The following is a 20,578-nucleotide window of genomic DNA, read 5'->3' on the forward strand; positions in this document are numbered from 1 at the left end:
TCGAACTCACAAACCATGAGATCATGACCTGAGCCGAAGTCGGTCGCTCAACCGACTGAGCCACCCAGGCGCCCCTAAATTTAAATTTTCTATTTTGACTTTGAGTTATAAAAATAACATTCTCTGAAATAATAGATTACATAATTATATCCTAAATATCTAACGATATCGATTAGGTTTTAACATAATTCCGATATATACTAGTATTGAAAACAAATCTGGTTCTGTATCACTAGTGATATGGAAGATTATTTTAGTTCATAGGGAAACATGTTTTATATAAGCAAAATGTTTTTATTTTAATGAAAATTAGAAAGAAAAGAGTCAAGTGCTCGCTTTGGCAGCGCATATACTAAATAATTGGAACAATACAGAGAAGATTAGCATGGCCCTGGGCAAGGATGACACACAAATTCATGAAGTGTTCCACATATTTAAAAAAAAAAAGAAAAAGAGACAAATTTTATACACATGACTCGTAAGTTTTGGAAACTGAGTTGACTTACAGTGATGTTCATTAAATGGTAGCAAAACTGGCACAGATATGATAAAAATCTTGCAAGTAATATGTGAACAACTGATATTGGAGAAGCATGCATGTAGTCCATTCCCTCTGCATTATTATAAAAGAAACTAAGGTCCAGAGAGATGAAATGATTCACACAATCTGACAATACTCTTAAGTACAAGAGCAAGTCTGAATACTTGCCTCCTCATACCTGCTATGCTAGGATAAACCACCTCCGCCTACCACCCCCTTGACAGTTGCATTAATTGGAATAGAATTGAGTGTACAAATTGTAAGTGCACTCATATAATTATTTTAAGAAAATTTTAGATAACCCTTAGCAATCAACTCAAAATAAAACTGCCCATCGGTACAAAGATGCACTTTCTAGAAACAAAGGAAATGATACATTGTCTCAAATCACCTAGGTAGTTTTTATTACGAGAGAGGATATTCATTATTCATTTTTTACTCAATTTTGACAAAATTGTTCTTGTATTAATTTTCTTACTAAATTAAAGTGTTAAATAAACATTTATTTAAAATCTGACTTACCATCTTTTCACTTTTGTTTTGATACCTTTGTATGCCATTCCATACATAAATATTTCAAATAATGGTCGACTTGAATATAATTTACATACACTTATTCTTTAAATGTATCACTTAAGCAGAGTGATTTTGGTTGTGCTTACATTATCGATAGGTATTCTCTTAAAACGAATGCAAGACTAAAAATTCAATAGCTGGCTGATAGCATTTGTCCTGCATTTTCTATAAAGCTTTTCCCCATGGATCCTAGAGAAATTCTTTATGAGATAATTCAAAAGTATTTTGCACTTTGTATTCTCTTCTGGAGGATTTATAATGAGCTATGCTTTCATTAAGGTTCTCTCAGGATATTCAAGCCTTTTACGTAACCGTAAGTTTTGATAATTCATTCCCATATAGTAGAAATTAGTGGATTTTAATATAAATAAAATGTTCTCTTTTTAAAAGTCCATTAAACTAGAAACTGTCAGTGGGTGTTCTTTTATGTGTCCATCTATGAAGTCTTCTCCAAGATCTGTTCCTTAAGTCTGTTGCCTTATTGTCAGGGGAAAATACTCTTGTTTGAATAAGTTATATTTATATAAAGAAAATCTACAACCTATTTGACAATTGCCTATATACTCAAAATCCAACTATATAAATTTTTATTGTGAAAGTCCTACTCTTTCTCCCACTCCCTCAGTATTTATAAGCATTTTATGTAGGGCCCATGCATAGCAGGGGAAAAAAAAGAGAAATGGGATAAAAACTTCCATCTTACTATTTGATTACTGATCAACATAGCATTTAACTAAACTTTTCACAATGAAAATGAAGGATTTCAATATAACATTTTCATGTATGGTTATCATCAGCCTCTTTCAGGAGGCCAATTAAAATTTTATTATAGCTAATTAAAACCATAGGATACTACCACATATCTTTCAGAACGGTTTTTCAGTATCTTGTGAAGTGAAACTTACATTTACCCAATGACCCACAAATTCCATTTGTACGTGTTTACTGAAGCAAAAAGAAAATTTCCTCTACACAAAAACATTGTATGAATGGTTACAGCATATAACCTCAACTTAGGAATGGATAAACATTTGTATAAACACCCAGTGACAGGAGTACTACTCAGCAATAACAAAGGATGCACTAATATCATACCATTAATGTGGATGGATATCAAATATTAATTGGGTGAAAGAAACCAGCCTCAAAGGCTAGGTTTTAATAATTTTAATAATTCTCACAACATAGGTTTATTATGAGAATGAAAATCACCTCGCACATGTGAAGGTGCCTAAAATGAAAGAAGTACTCAATGAATTAGAGTTCCTAAAATAATATTAGGGTAATGAAAGCTCTACCATTGTCTGGATCCATTAAATACAAAGAACTCCAATGTTTCAACAAAAATGATGGCAACCAATAATTAGTGTTTGGGTGGAATCGCCTACACTTTTTTCAGTAGTACTAACTACATGAACCAACCCTAAATAGAACTAGCAAAGAAAGTTAGGAGTGGCAGTGTATCTTAGGCTTAGACTAAAACTAACTTAAAAGGATTTGATTTTTTTTATTGCAGAAAACAGTCTTCCTTTGTGTTCCCATAAAATCTGGCACATAATGTTTCAGAATATTTCACATCGTGTTCAGAAAGAAGTATCTTCTATTCTTACCTGCTACATGGAAATTTGCACAATTTACTAAGTGATTTGTCATTAAATAAATGAATTGGACATTAATTTAAATTTTTAAGTGCATTGCATGTTGGCCTTTAAATCTTCGTATTTATGTCAGTGTCTGCATTTGTGAAGCCATCCATTCCACCCCACCATGCTTAGAGAGAAATTTAAAGCTGCCTTTGAGTCTATTGTTCTGAACTTGCTACAACAAAACATTTTTGTTACTATCCTGAAGCAGGAGTGTGCATTTCACCACACACCATGTGATCTTCCACTGGATGAAATACCTGTGATTCTTACACTGAATTTAATATTGAGCAAGTAAAATGTATTACAGCTGTAATATCAAGTGAGATAATGTAGCCAAGGTAACATCTTGATTTCTCTAGATATTTTAAAGTTATCTTAAATCTCACAGTGATATAATTTTACCACTCCAAGTCTTTTCATTGTTGTTCTAAACCAAAGTGTTGCCATACATCTAATAAATGTATTTGGCAGTTTCATGGGACACAGGTTCAATGTATAAAATCTATTGTATTTCTGTATTCTAACAGTTTAGAAACTGAAATTTTTTAAAAAACAGTACCATATACATAACATTAAAATGAAAATTTTAAAAAGAATAACTTTAACAAAATTTGTACCAGACTTGTTCAATAAAATACACAAAATACTTCTGAGAGAAAATTTTAAAGGTATAATTAAATGGAGATATATTTAAAAAAAAACATAGATCAAAGACTCAGTATTGTTAAGGTAATAGTTCTTCCCAGAGTTAACTATGGATTCAACAAATCCTAATTAAAATCACTTTTTTTTGTAGACATACACAAACTAATTAAGACTTTAAATACAAAGGATCTAAAATAGGCCAGATAATTGTGAAAAACAACAAAGTTAAAAAATTTACAGTATATGATTTTAAGAGTTACTACAAAGCTACTGTAACTGAGACAATGTGTTTGATGTAAAGAAAACATATAGATCAATGGAACAGAAGAAAGAATCCATAAATAAACCATATATAGAGAGAGAGAGAGATTAGATATAGATACAGACATAAATATAGATGTAACACACACACACACATACAAAACCAATTAATTTTCAACAAAGGTGCTAAGGCAAATAAATAGGGAAAGAATTGCCTTTACGAAAAACAGTGTTGAATTAACTGGATAACCATATGCAAAAATATAAATACTAATCCTTATCACATGGTGTTAAAAATTTAACTCCAAATAGATTAAAGACCTGAAAAAAAAAAAAAAAGAAAACAAGGAAAACAACACAACTTCTTGAACAGGATATTAGAACAAATATAATTGGCTTTGGGTGAGCAAATATTTCTTAAGTAGAATACAAAAAGAGTAAATTAGACTTCATTAAAATTTAAAACTGGTGTTCTCCAAAGACATCTTAAGAAAAAGAAATAGCAAACTACATAGTAGGAGAAAGTATTTGCAAATTATATATCCAGTAAAGGACTTATGTCCAAAATATATAAATAACCCTTACCTTACAACTCAATAATAATAATTCAAAGACTCCAATACAAAATGTTGCTTTAAAGAGACTCTTTGGTAAAGAGTCATCAAAGAATATATAGAAATGGCATATAAACACAAAAAGATATTCAGTGTCCTTAGTTATCAGGGAAACACAAATTTGAAAAAAATATACACACTAGAAAGGCTAAAATTTAGAAACACTAACAAAATCAAGTGTTGAAAAAGGATATGGTGCAATCAAAGCTCTCAAACATTGCTAGTTAGAATACAAATGGTATAATATGGTCAATTAATCTTCGACAAAGCAGAAAGAATACCCAATAGAAAAAAGACTCTTCAACAACTGGTGTTGGGAAAACTGAATGGCGACGTGCAGAAGAAGGAAACTGGACCGCTTTCTTTCACCATACACAAAAATAAATTCAAAGTGGATTAAAGACCTCAGTGTAAGACAGGAAACCATCAAAATCCTAGAGAACATAGGCAGAGACCTCTCTGATGTCAGCCACAGCAGCTTCTTACTAGACACATCACCAACAGCGAGGGAAACAAAAGCAAACATAAACTATTGGGACTTCATCAAGATAAAAAGCATCTGCACAGCAAAGGAAACAATCAACAAAAAAGGCAGTCTACATAATGGGAGAAGATATTCGCAAATGACATATCTGATAAAGGGTTGGTATTCAAAATCTATAAAGAACTTATCAAACTCAACACACCAAAAAACAAATAAGCCAGTTAAGAAATGGGAAGAAGATATGAATAGAGACTTTTCCAAAGAAGACATCCAGATGGCCAACAGACACATGAAAAAATACTCAACATCACTCATCATCAGGGAAATACAAATCAAAACCATGATGAGATACCCTCATACCTGTCAGAATGGCTAAAATTAACATAAGAACCAACAAGTGTTGACAAGGATCCAAAGAAAGGGGAACCCTCTTGCACTGTTGGTGGGAATGCAAATTGGTACAGCTACTATGGAGAACAGTATGAGGAACAGTTTCCTCAAGAAACTAAAAATAGAACAACCCAGAATCCAGAGCTTGCACTATTAGGTATTTACCCAAAGGGTAAAAAAATACAGATTTGAAGGGGTAGATACACCCCAATGTTTATATCAGCATTATCAACAATAGCCAAACTATGGAGAAAGCCCAAATATCCATAGACTGATGAATGGATGAAGAAGATGTGGTATATATATATATATATATATATATATATATATATATATATGATGGAATATAACTCAGCCATCAAAAAGAATGAAATCTTGCCACTTGCAATGATGTGGATAGAGCTAGACTATGTAATGCTAAGTGAAATAAGTCAATCAGAGAAAGACAATACCATATGATTTCACTCATATGTGGAATTTAAGAAAAAAGCAGATAAACATAATGGGAAGGGAGGGAAAAAAGAGAAGAGAGGAAGCAAACCACAAGAGACTTAACGATAGAGAACAAACCATGGGTTGATGGAGTGGGAAATGGGTGGGAGGTGGACTAGATTGGTGACGGGTACTACGAAGGGCACTTGTGATGAGAAGCAAGTGTTGTAAGTGATGAATCACTGAATTCTACTCCTGAAACCAATATTGCACTGTAGGTTAACTAAAATTTAAATTTAAAAAGTAGTAATAAATTAAACAATGTTTTTAAAAGAATACAAATTGTGTAGTCACTTTGGAAAATGTTTTCAAAATTTCTTATAATGTTAAAACATTTACTTACCATATGTTCCAGAAATTCCACTGTTAGGTTTTCAACTGAGAGGAAAATATATTTTCACACAAAGATGTGTGCATGAATGTGGGAACATTACTCTAAATAGCCAAAGACTGGGAAAAACTCAATTGCCCATGATCTGACATATGTATAATCAAGTTATGATATATCTGAACACTAGAACATTATTCAGCAATAAAAACTATTAATAGATGCGACAATATGGAAGAATTTCAAAAGTATTCTAAGTGAAAGGGACCAGATGCAAAGACTGTAAACTATATGATTCCATTTGTATGAACTTCTAAAAAAAGGCAAACTATAGGATATAGAGCATATTAGTGTTTGCTAAGGTGGATGGCTGGAGGAGGCATGATTGCAAAGTGCTGAGAGAATTTTTGGGAGTGATGGAAATGTTCTGTGTCCTGATTGTGATAATGATTACACAACAGTACTATTTTGGCAAAATTATATGGCTAAAATTGATAGGTTTTAGTTTTGTAAATTATTTCAAAAAAAAAAAAACTCAGAAAAAGAAAACAAAAAAATATCAAAGACCCAAAACTGCTTTTGTCTCCATGGGCTATATCTATTGATATTTAGAGCATTGTAAGTTAATACTGTAAAAATATTTAAAATATGTATTAATTTATTTAAAAACAAAATTCTGTAAACTTAAATATATCCTATTAATTAAAAATATGTTATATACTATTATTATGAAAATAGACTAAAACATATTTTACTACCTTTCAAAAACATGTAAATCCATTGCATATTTCATGACAAAAACTGCATTTTTAAAGCAAAATAAACTCCCTGAGAAGACTAGTATTGTGTTTTATTTTTTTTTAAATCTGTTCAATGTCTGGCTTAATAGGAGACAGCTGGATTCTCGTATCCACTTCTGTATTTAATTTGTTATTAAAATCTAGCTTCACATAGATATATGTTTTGAATGGGGGTATATTTCATAGCCTTTTCAAGTGGTAGTGTCTTTAAAGTGGGTTGCAGTGTGGAATATGGAACCCTATAAATCCTTCTTCTACTGTTGATTGCATTTTAAAAGGATCTGTAACCCATGCATTCAGTACCAAACATTGGCTAAGATTTGAAGCAATAAGATTTGAAGCTGCTGGGAGAAAAAAAAAAACTGATTCACACACAATGGAAACAATTTGACTTTATCTTTCAAAACTGAACAGATATAGATCTTTTTAAAATGTCCACACCTATGCCCAAACAGGTATGAAAATATTCATCGGAGTATTGTTTGGAATACCAAGAAATTGGAAACCTTCTAAATGTCCATCAGAAAATAATGTATAAATAAATTATAGCATAATCACACAGTAGAATATAATTATATAGCACTGACCAAGATCGAGAAAAAGCTACATTAGGTAACATGTATGAATTTTAGAAAAGTACTGTTGCCTGAATAAAAATAAATTGCTTAAGAACATACATTGTATAAACCAGGTTTAAAAACAGGTAAAACTGGATAAAATATTGTTTAAGGATATATGCATATTTGACAATGATAACTACAGCAAGTAAATGATAAGGAAACAATGAAAAAGCAGGAGTACTCCTGAGGGACGGCGTGAACAAAAGGTAATGTTTTATTTCTAAAATTGATGTTTGTTTTATTATTAATTATTATTAGGATTCATAACATATACATTCTGCATATTTTGTATGTTATCTATGTACATGGTATAGGAGTCTTTTTTTTTTATTTTTTTTTATTTTTTAATATATGAAATTTACTGTCAAATTGGTTTCCATACAACACCCAGTGCTCATCCCAAAAGGTGCCCTCCTCAATACCCATCACCCACCCTGCCCTCCCTCCCACCCCCCATCAACCCTCAGTTTGTTCTCAGTTTTTAACAGTCTCTAATGCTTTGGCTCTCTCCCACTCTAACCTCTTTTTTTTTTTTTTTTTCCTTCCCCTCCCCCATGGGTTTCTGTTATGTTTCTCAGGATCCACATAAGAGTGAAACCATATGGTATCTGTCTTTCTCTGTATGGCTTATTTCACTTAGCATCACACTCTCCAGTTCCATCCATGTTGCTACAAAAGGCCATATTTCATTTTTTCTCATTGCCACGTAGTATTCCATTGTGTATATAAACCACAATTTCTTTATCCATTCATCAGTTGATGGACATTTAGGCTCTTTCCATAATTTGGCTATTGTTGAGAGTGCCGCTATAAACATTGGGGTACAGGTGCCCCTATGCATCAGTACTCCTGTATCCCTTGGATAAATTCCTAGCAGTGCTATTGCTGGGTCATAGGGTAGGTCTATTTTTAATTTTCTGAGGAACCTCCACACTGCTTTCCAGAGCGGCTGCACCAATTTGCATTCCCACCAACAGTGCAAGAGGGTTCGGTATAGGAGTCTTTTAACAGGATTTCCAAAGACTTTTGAGTAGAAGACTTTCCATCTTCTTCAGAGTCTGTTGAGATTACATATGGTCCCACTTGTATAAAGGGGGGGAATAACATAAAACAGCATGATATATGATAAAATTTTCCTGATAGTATGATCAGAGAAAAATTCATATTATAACCATGCAGATAATTTTGTTCAAAAATCAACATAATATGCACAAATGTAAATATACACTACACAGTGTCTTATGACTCTTAACACAGCTAAATTGAGACCGAATCATTGAACCTAGTTTTTCTTTCCATTCTTCCATTAATTTCTATTCTAAGCAAACACAAGCAATGCCTTACATGAAATATGTCCAGAAATTGCATCACAAACATCCATTCTTGTGAAACGAATGAAAATCAGAAGCAAACCAAATAAAATTTCTTATTCTACTCATACTTCTCTCATTTTGGCTTCTGGGTGGTTTTTTTTAGAGCTACGCAGATTTATTTAAGCTCTAGTGATGCAATACAGCATTTATTTTCATGACTTTCCCATCAAATTTAACAATCAGGCAGTAACAAGAGAGACTATATATTTTCATGGCATTTTTTCAGGAAATTGAAGTGTAATAACTTTGAATTCTGACCTTATTTTTCAAGGTCAGATATACAGTTCATGAAAACAGTGTATTTATGGTTCTGTAATAGAATATTCGATGTTATGCGGGAAAAAAATTCTCTGTAGGATTTTATAAGGAACTGTCACAGATGTATTTATTTAATGATATCCATTGTTGGGTATAGAATGATGTCAGGAAGACTATTATTTGATACACAGCCTCAGTGGAATGGTCACAATTACTAGATGAGCAACATTAGTGATGTTCTTTTCTTTTTTTCCTTTTGTGATTATCTTGCCCTTACTTTTAGTTTTTATTGGCTTTGATGTCTTTCGGGCTAAAGACAGCTTTGTAGAAGAATTAATGCACTCTGTCCTCATTATAAAGGTGCCTTTAGGAGTCATAGATTTTGATTGTAATAAGTAGGCTGTGTTATGTTAAGATAATTATCATTGACAAATTAACACATTTAGAAGCCGATAAAGAGCCACTGGTTTTATATAATTACAAATGCTCTAAAAGGAAACGAATATGTGATCTTTAATTGATAATACAACTTTTATTTCTTGAGTCTAAACAATAAAATAAAACCAAAAGGATTATAGATTATAATGTATTGGGGTTTTTTGTCATTTTAAAAGATTTCCTTTTTTTATATGCCATCAGTAGAATAAACCCACTACCTATGATAAATCTGTGATTGCTTTTTATGTATACATAATTAAAACAAAGGAGGTATATGTAAAATATCAATTTTATATCAAAACACCATAATTGAAACACTATATCATTAAGAAGAATACTATTCTTTTCAAGCATAATTAACATACAGTGTTATATTAGTTTCGAATGTATAATATAGTGATTCCACAATTCTATACATTTCCCAGTGTTCATCAAGCTAAGTGTACTTTTAATCCCTTTTTTTATCTATTTCACCCACCTCCCTAATTACCTCCCATCTGGCAACCACCCGTTTATTCTCTGTATTTAAGAATTTTTTTGTCTCTTTTTTTTCTTTCTTCGCTCATTTGTTTCTCATGTTACACATAGGAGTGAAATCCAGTGATAATTTGTCTTTCTGTGACCAACTTATTTCATTCAGCATTATTTGTTCTTTTTTATGGCTGAGTAACATTCCATTGTATGTATGTGGGTATGTGTATGTATATATATATATACCACAACTTTATCCTTCATCAACGGACACTTGAGTTACTTCCATAAGTTGGCTATTGTAAACAATTCTATGATAAACATAGGGATGCATACATCTTTTCAAGTTAGTGCTCTCATTTTCTTTGGGTAAATACCCAGTGATGGAATTACTGGATTATACAGTAAAGAAGAATACCAGTCTTAATTATAGGATATCCACAGTTTTATCTTATCCTCATGGATATAGATAGTAATAACAAGTGATGGATTACTTTTGTGTTTTCCATACTCAAAATAGTCACCATATATATAAAATGTCCCTAATACTAATTTTTAAGCATTATTAAATTGTGGCCCCTTTGGACTTAATACTCATAGGCCATAAACTAGAAAACTAGGGAATCTCTTAAAGTCATGGATGCCTGACTATATTATATAATCCTGGTTCGAGAAGAAATGTTATAAAAATAACCTATCCACATATATTACAATTATCTCAATTAAGGAAAGTTCAAAAACACAACCACACTGAGAGGCTAAAAATGGTAGAGAATGATGGATCTTTTTTACCAGTACAACCAATAATCTCAGTACTTTCAAATTAGGGATACTTGAAATATGTTCCTTAGTTCTTCCATGATGTCTGTAGAGTTCTTCATGAAAACTGATTTGTAATCCCTGAGCTTGTTGAAATGCTGGACTTAACCCAAGCACTGGTATGCACTGGTCATATAGATGACAATCTGGAAGTTAGACCGTAGAAGTTCTTTCCCAAAGTTACATAAACTAAAACGAAATTGGAGAGGATTGGAAACATCAAGGTTGGAGAAGAAAATGACCTATCACCAGAAGTTTTAAACTTATGCCTGTTACAATTATTCTAAGTTTAAGTGAAATACCTGACTTGTGCCTCAAAAGTGTTATCTAAATAATACATTTTCATTTACTAAAAATATGCACACAATTAAAAAATGAATATTTCATTGTGCATTTTACTAATTGGTATTTCTAATTTGAATAAAGTAAGAGACTAGTGTATATAGTGCCAAGTACAAAAGTTTTATCTGAGCTCAATTGAAAAATAAAAAGGTTTTAGAATAAAGACAATAAAAAGATATTTTCCTGGATTTTTGGCTTCTTAATTATAACCTTTATTCATCACCTTCCTCTCTCTGTCCTGATTCTCCACACTTGTCAGGTGACTTTTCTACAAGTAAAATGGGGCACAAAAGTGAGGTAAGGCTTAAGAAGTAACCATCATCTGTGTCTTCAAATAATTCTTACTGGCCAGCACAGCAAGCTTAACATCAGGCATGCAGTCCTAGTGCATACAGAAAATTATTTTCAAAGTAGCTGAAACATACTCCTAAGTAAACTTTTAGATAATATGAAAATAAATAAGGAGCATGGCGTAGGGAGAAAAAAAAAAAACATGTCCAACTCTTCTCTAATTTTTTAATTTTTACTTTACAAACTAAATACACTTCACAAATTCTATTTAAGGGGTGCCTGGGTGGCTCAGTCAGTTAAGCATCTAACTTTGGTTTCTGCTCAGGTCATGGTGTCACAATTCGATGGAGCACCTCGTGGGGAAGGCTTCATGCTGACAGCACAGCAGGGAGCCTGCTTGGGACTCTCTCTCTGCCCTTCCCCTGGCTCTGGCCTTCCCTGTCTCTCTCTCAAAACAAATAAAAATAAACTTAAAAGTTCTACTTAAAAAAAGAAATCAGAATTTTAAATAATGTCAAAAAGTACCTGTTTTGTTAGAAATTTCCTAAATGTGAAGACTTACGTGATGCTGCTTCATCTACCCATTTTTGTGCCACTTCTAGAAGAGCATAGACTTGGAAGAGTTAAGAGCATCTCACGAAAAAGTAAATAAGGTACATCCCAATTTTATAATATGTAATTATGAATAAAAGAGTAAAATCACAGGATAAAAAACCATGTGTCTAAAAAGCCTTGTTGTAAAAGTCATTCATGACAGTTACCAAAAATTTAAGAAATAAACAAAACAAACTTGGATCTCCTTGTCTTTTACATATGAGTTAATCAAATTCACCTGATAATTGACCACACCACATTAAGTTTTTCTGGAGGAATATATATAAAATTTGGCCCAGAAAGATTTTCTTAATCCCAAGACACACCTAAAATAAAGTTTAATACATCAGTAGAACACATTTTCCATTGTACTTCCTATATTTCCCTTAAGATAATGAACACTTTTGTAGCTTAAATCCAAAGACTGGGATGAGATCCAGAATGGGAGGATATAGAAAGGCAAGATGTAGGACAAATGTCTTTGTAGGTTAATATCATGCCAAAATCCTACAGAACTGTCTCATGGGGTTTTAGTGCATCAGAGCCAGTTCTCCTGAAGCTGACAGAAATCTCTATATCTAATTGTTGTATAATTGTAGAGGAATAATATCACCCTGCTTGGATTTAGCAAATGGAATTTTTTCCAGCAAACTCTATATCAAGGTTCAGTTGAAACAGCTGTGCAGCTCTTGCATGAACCAAACAAAGGCAGACCTTTAAAGGATAGACAAAATTCCATGCTTTCTAAGCTGCTTTGAAACAGAAAAGAAGCACTTTCTTTCCAATATGAATAATGTGGTGTCCTCACAAGGTCATTTTCAATAGAACCAAAAATCAAGTTACAGCAAGATTTTTCCACTTTTCTTTTATGATAATCAGAATATATGACTAAAACTGAACAGAAAACACTAGCATCTCTGGTGTTGAAACCACACCCATTCTGCCCCCACAGTGCCTCTTGTATTACCCATTTCTGAAGCCATTTGTCATGTAATACAGACCCTTATAGAGGGAAGCCCTTAGTAAATATGTGTTGAATTATTCTTGGGTTTTCTTTTCTCTTCTTTTCTTTTTTCTTTTCTTTTCTTGTCACATTTGCTGAACTAATTTTTAGCATAAGTAAGAATTATCTTTTTACATACATTTTGGATGGTATTGAATGACTCTTGATATAAACAATGGAAAATATTAGCACTCATATTCCCTACCTAATGTCTCTGGGCTTCTTGATTTTTAATTATATTTTTAGTATTAAAATTATATCTTGATTAAATAAGAACTCACACAACAAGTTGTTAACAAAAATGGAATATAATGGATCCCTTAAGCTCAAAGAGTCTCAGGTGGAAGAGAACAAATAGATCACAACATAAAAACGATAAGGATTAGATGAGGTAGTGCAGGGCCGGTCAGCTTATAGAATCGGTAAGACTTTCCATCAAGAGATACAGAATGCTGTGTTATAATGGCAAGTAGGACCACATACTCCTAATTGTTGATATGAAATGAGAATATGTTAAAACTAACCTATACTCTTTTTGAGGCCTTGTCTCTCAGCTTTGGGATTTCCATCCTGTCTATAAATTTTTTAAGAAAACTTTATAAAGAACTTGGAAACTGATAGTACAGGTTCAAATGGAGAATATATTTTGAGTCAGTCATGTCTACAGATGTAGAATCCATCCCCACAAATGTCTACTTGCATGAGATTCTTTGGCCAAAGGACACCCGCAAGGAGGAAGTTCTCTATCCAGCTGGGAGACAGGGAATTAGAATGTGCTATATGATGGATGATTTTTCCACTTCTGTATAGAATAAAGAACCCTCTAGGATTTAATGTCAATGAAAGCACAGCAGTGGTGAGCCTGGGAAGAAGGAATGCCCACTGAAGGGCAGCAGTGCTTTTTTGTTAAATATCAGTAGTTTCTATTAAAAGTGACCTTGTTTAGGAGCACCTGGGTGGCTCAGTTGGTTAGGCGTCTGACTCTTGATTTCAATTCAGGTCAGGATCTCCTGGTTGTGAAATGGAACCCTGCATGGGACTCTGCACTGAGCATGGAGTCTGCTTGGGATTCTCTCTCTCCTTCTCTTTCTGCCCCACCCCCATGGGCTCGTGTGCCCCCCTCAAAATAAATTAAAAAAAAAAAATTTAAGTGACCTTGTTCGAAGGAATGTGTGAGAATACTCAATCATTCTTGTGAGTGGGATGGATAGGAAAATTTTTCTAGTGACCAAAATCCTAGAGTTGAGCTGGTTAGGAGAATGAGCTGAGAAGATAATTGTCTAAAGGTAAACGTAACTTCATTTGTAACCGCAGGCTAGTGGTAGCTGGGGAAATTTAAGTTACTTTAGAAAGATTCAGGTAAAACTTTATTTCTTTCATCAATTTACCCAGGGACTTAATTAGGTGACTAAAAAATGCAGTTGCCTAAAATCATATTTGAATACCAAAGGGAGTACAAGTGGTCTCACTTCACTAACTCCAGGGAGCTGCCAAGAGAATGCTTTCCAGAAATAAATATGTATGGAAGTATCAGCCAAAGAATCAATAAAGTACCTTGAAAATTAATTTTTACTCCTTTTGTTTTAGGAAGTACAATAAATAACTGTCATAATTCCTTCAATTGGTGGACCTAGATTTTGCAGTTAAAAGGACTTTTCTCTCTTATCTCTCTTCAAATTAAGACTTTAGCTGCAATGGGTATCATATGTTCACAGTACAGCTTTTTCTTGATATTTTCTTAAAACAGACTTCACAGTCATGAAAAACATTATAGAAATTAGGACAACCTGAAAGGTTTTTATTTTACTCAAAAGATAGTTCTGCAACTAATAAAAAAGTTAATATACTTAGGGAATTCAAATTATCATATATGAATAGAAGGGGGGATTAAGACAAATTATGATGTAGTACATTCCTCATCAAAAATCCAAAACCAGGGTGCCTGACTAGCTCAGTCAGTAGACCATGTGACTCTTGATCTCGGGGTTGTGAGTTCAAGCTCCACATTGGGTGTACAGATTACTTACAAATAAAATTCTTTAAAAAAAATACACTTGGGGCACCTGGGTGGCTCAGTCTGTTGAGCATCCGGCTCTTGATTTTGGCTCAGGTCATGATCCCAGGGTCATAAGGGATTAAGATCCATGTCAGACTCCATGCTGAGTGTGCCTGGAGTCTGCTTAAGATTCTCTCTCTCTCTCTCTCTCTCTCTCTCTCTCTCGCACTCTTGCACCTCTCTCTCTTCTACTTTCACTCTCTCTCTCTCTCTCTCTCAAATAATAAAAATAAAAAAAAAACTACAAAACCAGTTTGTCATCCACAAAACTGAAGCCATACACGATGCGGCACTAACAAGTTTTTCCAGTCACACTGAGGGATAGGCACAGAAGTATTTGCAAGGAACCCAAGGCCACATCTTGGAGCATTCTGACATTTGAACATCTCTTTGATAGCTTGACTGTGAGAGCAGATCCTTAGAACAGTTTAGATAGTAAGACCAGTTCAAATGTATTCTTCTCTATGTTTACATCACCTACAGCCTGAATGCACCTTTTAACAACTCCTCTCAAGAGCACCGGAGATAGCAGGTTGCCAGAAGAATCCATTCACAGGAGAACCATTCAGCTTTTGTAGCTCTAAGGTATTGACTTTGCAGTTGTACCAAAACAGCATTGCTTGAGGAAAAGTATGAAACATATAAAATATATGCCATTTTCACTCATTCCCTTACAGTCAGAGAAAGGGTGTACTAAGAAATAAATGGAAGCTTAAAAAGAGAGAAATAAAGATATATAACATTTCTTACAAAGAGGAAAAATCGCTTTTGTTCTGAATACATGATCGAATTGTTATACATATCATGTTTGTGATGTGGGATAGAGGAGGCACGACAAAAAAGCTTCCAAACTTCTGCTATTGAAGATTCATTAAAATCCTCTACCCATGTCTGTTTATTTTTTGTCATGAAAGGAATTTCAAATGTATTTTCCTTATAGAAATGGCAGTCTCAGAACGCCTTCAGAGAACCAGAAGAAGTTTTTTTAAGTACCCAAAATAAAAACTACTGGTCAATTATTGTGTTGTTTTGTTACCAGTCACTCCTCCCTGAGGAAGGAAGATCAGTATTTATTTAAGACAATTGGAAATTACACCTGGCAAAATATTTGAATGCTTTCAAGTAGCAAAGATATAAAGACAAAACGGTCTAGTGTAGTAAAAAGCCAATGAAGATCAATAGAACTTGTCTTTAGGAAAAATAAATCACATGTAAAATCTCCCTTTTCCTTCTCTCCCTTGAAGATTTTTTTATGAGTATTTCACTGAATTTAAACAGAAGGATTTGTGCGTATAGGTGATGACATTGTTTAACAACCATATACTTACAGAAGAGCAATTGACAGTTTTTGAAATAACTTTAATATTGTGGAGGGAATTAAGGACAAGAGAGAACTTCTATTGCTTGTATAATAAAGAATCGGGGGAAGTTTTGAAGGGACAACCTTTTTAAAAATTAACTGGTAAATATGGTCTAAGTTACATTATGCATTGCTCGGGGATAAAATATATTTAAAAGAAACTGAGTGCTGGGTGTAGATGACATTCTATCATAGAAAGTGATAATTATTCACTGGTCTAGGTACATCTGTCAAAATGGCCCTGCAAATGAGCTCATAATCAGAGGTGTACCTCTTTCCAGGTACAGAAATATCATGTGCTATGCAATAGAGATCCTCATCAATATCACTCTCTCCTTCTTTCTCCTCCTCCTCATCATAATAGCTACCATTTTTAAATTTTAAAATGGACTAGCACCATATTCAAGAGTTATAAATCATTTCAGTTGATCTTCACAATATTATACTGATACCATCATCTTCAAAATTCCTTTTTCTTAATTTCCTCCAAAGATAGTAGTGCTGGTCATTGGAGCAGCATGGCTCTTATAAGGGTAAACCTATAGACGGACTTAGAATGATAAATGGACATCCTGCATCTCATAGCCAGGTAAAATCTGACTAAACACTGGCAGTTCCATATACTCCAAGTTAGCCAAACAAGACATGGCCTTGGAGATTTACATTTAGACGTTTTATATAGGTAGGTAAGATTCCGAAAACCAGAATGCCTGATACATATTGATGACTTCCATTGTTTTAGCTTTAAAACATTATTGATATTTTCAGGCTTAAAAATACATTGTTTAGGTAAGGAATAGAGAAACAAAAACTATCCCCAATTCTCTGGGCAGAACCTATATGACTAGAAATGTAGTATGTTGCTTAGTTGGTAGACACTAGCCATTCACGACTGCTGAGCTATTGAAATATGGCCAGCCTAAATTGAGATGCACAGCAGGGCTTTGTATAGTCTGTATACTTTTTAGGTGGTATTACCAGCAGCAGTTGCCTCTGGCCTTCATTCGTGATTCCTTACACATTATAGCCTGTCGTCAACCTGCCATTTCACACACATATGTCTTGATCAAGAAAAAGGGCCAAAGTGAAAAACTACAAACGTAAAATAAAATCTGAAATATATGTATATATGTGTATATACACATATAATTTATTAATTATGCATTTATTTATTAAATATATAATGCATGTAAAATATGTTATATGAATAGTATATTTATGTTTTAGTATTTATTTATTTATTTAGACTTGCTTCAGTTATAATAAATTTGTGTACCTTATGAAAGAGCTTGGATTTTACCATGTCAACAATAAGGAGGACACTGAAGGACTTGAAAACAGCAGTGGCATGATCACATTTTTGTTTTATAACGATCACCATTGCAAAATGGTGTCTTCTAGGTTTATGGTTCTCTAGAAGACAATATTTTGCAATGGTGATCTTGCATAGATAAAAACTAGATCAGAAGAGAAACATTTTCCCTACTCACACCTGTGTAAATTTCCTCTAGTTTATAATATGAAATTGGTAATGTGCTAAATGTGGAATCACTCGTTAAAACTTTTTATTCACACAGGGTGACTACTGCAGTCTGACAAAATGGACATTCCTGTCCTGGGAGAGTTCTAGTATCAGTTAAGGTGAACTCTGTCTCTCCAATGTTCTCTTCCTTCATATTCCCAGAACAGTGCGCACATCAACAAATCTGTTCTGATTTATTCTTGCACAGAAGTTTTCCTTTTTTCGTTATTCCTGTAATTGTTGGCTGCAGAGTAGAAGTCAAAACTCAAGTGCAGGAGGTAAAGAATGTGGATTTTAAGATCCACTTTACCCCATGTGGCTTTTTAGAAGTCACATAAGCTCTCTGTAGCTTAGTTTCTAACCTCTGAAAAACGGGATTAAAAATGGTACCAGGAAATGCAAATCAAAACCACAGTGACTTACTGCCTCCCATCAATTAGGATGGCTATTACTAAAAATTAAATAAATGAAAATAAAAAGTGTTGATGAGGATGTGGTGAAATGGAAACCCTGTGCATCGCTAGTGGAAATGTAAAATGGTGCAGCCACTATGGAAAATAGTATGGCAGCTCGTAAAAAAAATTTTTAAATAGAATTACCATATGATCTAGCAAATCCATTTCTGGGTATATATCCAAAAGAATTGAAAGCAGAATCTTGAAGAGATATTTGCTCACCTATATTTATTACAGCACTGTTCAGAGGTGGAAGCAACTGGGGTGTTTTATCAACTAATGAATGAACAAAATGTAGTGTGTGTGTGTGTGTGTGTGTGTGTGTGTGTGTGTGTTTACACACACAGTGCAATATTACTCAGCCTTAAAAGAGAAATTCAGAAACATGTTACAACATGGATGAATCTTGAAGATATTATGCTAAATGAAAGAAGTCAGCGACAAAAAAAACAAATATTGTATGATTCCTCCCATATGAGGTATCTAGAGAAGCCAAATGCATAGAAACAGGAAGAAGAATGGTGTTTGCCAGGGCCTGAGGGAGGGAGAAATTTACTGTTTCATAGGTATAGAATTTCAGTTTGGCTAGTTGAGAAACTTTTGGAGATTGGCTGGCCAACATTATGAATATAATTAACACAACTAAAATGGTTCGATGGTAAATTTTACGTTATATGGTTTTTACCACAATGAAAAGATAAGTTTAAAAAATAGTATCCAGCTCGAGGCTACTGTGAATGTTAAATAACATATGTAAAGTGCTGTGTCAAAGAACAATGCCTGAAACATTACAAGTATTTAATAATTGTCAGCTATTATTACTACTTTGTTAATGCTGTGGCTGGCAGATGGCTGTTGAGGCAATGGATGAATTTCATACAAATTTGCTTTTATAACAGAAGAGTGCTTCAGGGTTCACTCCATCCAGGATATAAACGCATAGTAGATAGAACTCATGGCCTCCTTCCCACTATCAGGAACTTCTAGCTCTCCCACACTCGAATTTTTGCGTATAACCATTTCATTTCTTTTATATATAGGCTACAGAAACCCATCTAAACTAAATAGACAGATAACTCATAATACATACTGACTGTGTGTTATTTTTCAAAACTGCACAGTTCAGACTGGGATTTAAATAGTCACTTTCAGTAAAATTATCTGAATATTATTATTTATGCAAGAGTTGTTTTTTTTTTTCCTTTAATCTCCACTGAGACATATTATTCTTGACCATCTCTATTCCTTCACTTATAATTTATGGGAAAAATGGATAAAATCAAAGTTAAGGTGTTTTTCATGTTTGTCTAGATTTAAAAAAAAAATTGCAACCATCAAATATAGCTACAATTTCTATCATCTGCTATTTTTTATATGTAATGGTAGAATTTGTAGTTTTGTCTTGTTTGCAAGCTTACCAAGATTATGTTTTACATATGATTGAGAATTGCTTTGCAATCCATTCCTGTGTTACCATTTCCATAAAAGTATGTACTAGCCTGTTGTCACTCTCCAGCCTGTTGCCACAAAATATATACATTGCCCTAAGACATAAATCTCCATCTTCAATGGTGTAATGGACATAGATGAGTAGTCTAAGTTTTTAAGATGAAAAAGCAACTAAAAACCTATTCCACAAAATGTCACAACATGCTATATACCTGAAAAAGAACTCTTATGGAGCCCCCTTCATCATTGTAGCAGCTGTGATTGTAATCACTTTTAAATGCTGGGTCCCGCTGAAAGGAGTTGATCACATACTTTATGCCAAGTTAGAGTACCCAAATACAACTCCTTGTCCTGTTTTGTCATCAGATGAATGAAAGCTTATCTGTTGCCCTTTATAAAGTCTTAAAAAAAATCCTATACACCTCATCAGTGTAAAAAAGTTTCTACCCTTGAAGCCTAGCCCTGAATTACTCAGCTGATATCCATCTGTTTGATGTGTTCTGTAAAAGTAACAAACTAAAATACATGTAAAAGACACATATATATGTGTGTGTGTGTGTGTGTGTGTGTGTGTGTGTGTGTGTGTGTGTGTGTTTATATATGTATATATGTAGCTGTCTCTCTCTGTCTCAAAAATAAACATTAAAAAATTTTTTTAAGTGTTCATACACTTAACCATGAATACAGGATCCACTCCCATAAGAATGGTCCACACTTTGGCCTAGAGAAGATTAAGTGTGTCTACTCCTG

At 33.5% G+C, this 20,578-nt stretch overlaps 1 non-coding gene across 1 annotated transcript; it reads left to right on the forward strand.

The window, feature by feature from the left end:
• Nucleotides 1-328: 328 nt before the first annotated feature.
• Nucleotides 329-436, forward strand: LOC128775726 (U6 spliceosomal RNA). Its single transcript, XR_008420706.1, has one exon. It is a non-coding gene; the product is annotated as a U6 spliceosomal RNA (small nuclear RNA).
• Nucleotides 437-20,578: the final 20,142 nt, after the last annotated feature.

Source organism: Panthera pardus, unplaced genomic scaffold, assembly GCF_024362965.1.
Source record: "Panthera pardus isolate Hobbes unplaced genomic scaffold, ASM2436296v1 HiC_scaffold_8, whole genome shotgun sequence".
Taxonomy (NCBI): Eukaryota; Metazoa; Chordata; class Mammalia; order Carnivora; family Felidae; genus Panthera; species Panthera pardus.